The sequence below is a fragment of the Myotis davidii genome, unplaced genomic scaffold (genome assembly GCF_000327345.1).
Source record: "Myotis davidii unplaced genomic scaffold, ASM32734v1 scaffold93, whole genome shotgun sequence".
Classification (NCBI taxonomy): Eukaryota; Metazoa; Chordata; class Mammalia; order Chiroptera; family Vespertilionidae; genus Myotis; species Myotis davidii.
The window spans coordinates 11,979,327-11,979,559 of record NW_006292095.1 but is presented as its reverse complement, the minus strand read 5'-3'; positions in this window follow the sequence as shown (position 1 = coordinate 11,979,559).

Here is a 233-nt window from a genome sequence, read left to right as displayed (position 1 = left end):
TGAAACTTCTCAAAGTCACCCATGGATGATATCATCGCTTATTACTTGGAACTGAAGGAACCAGGGAGGCATGTGGCCTCCCAATAAATTTTGCCACAAACTAGCTCCCTGGTCTGGGGCAACCTGTGAGTCTATAAAAACTGGGGGCTGACCTAAATCCTTCCTGGGCCATTCTGTGGTTTGACTGGTATAAACCTGGCTTTGTCAAGTCCCAACAGTTACCATAGAGATAT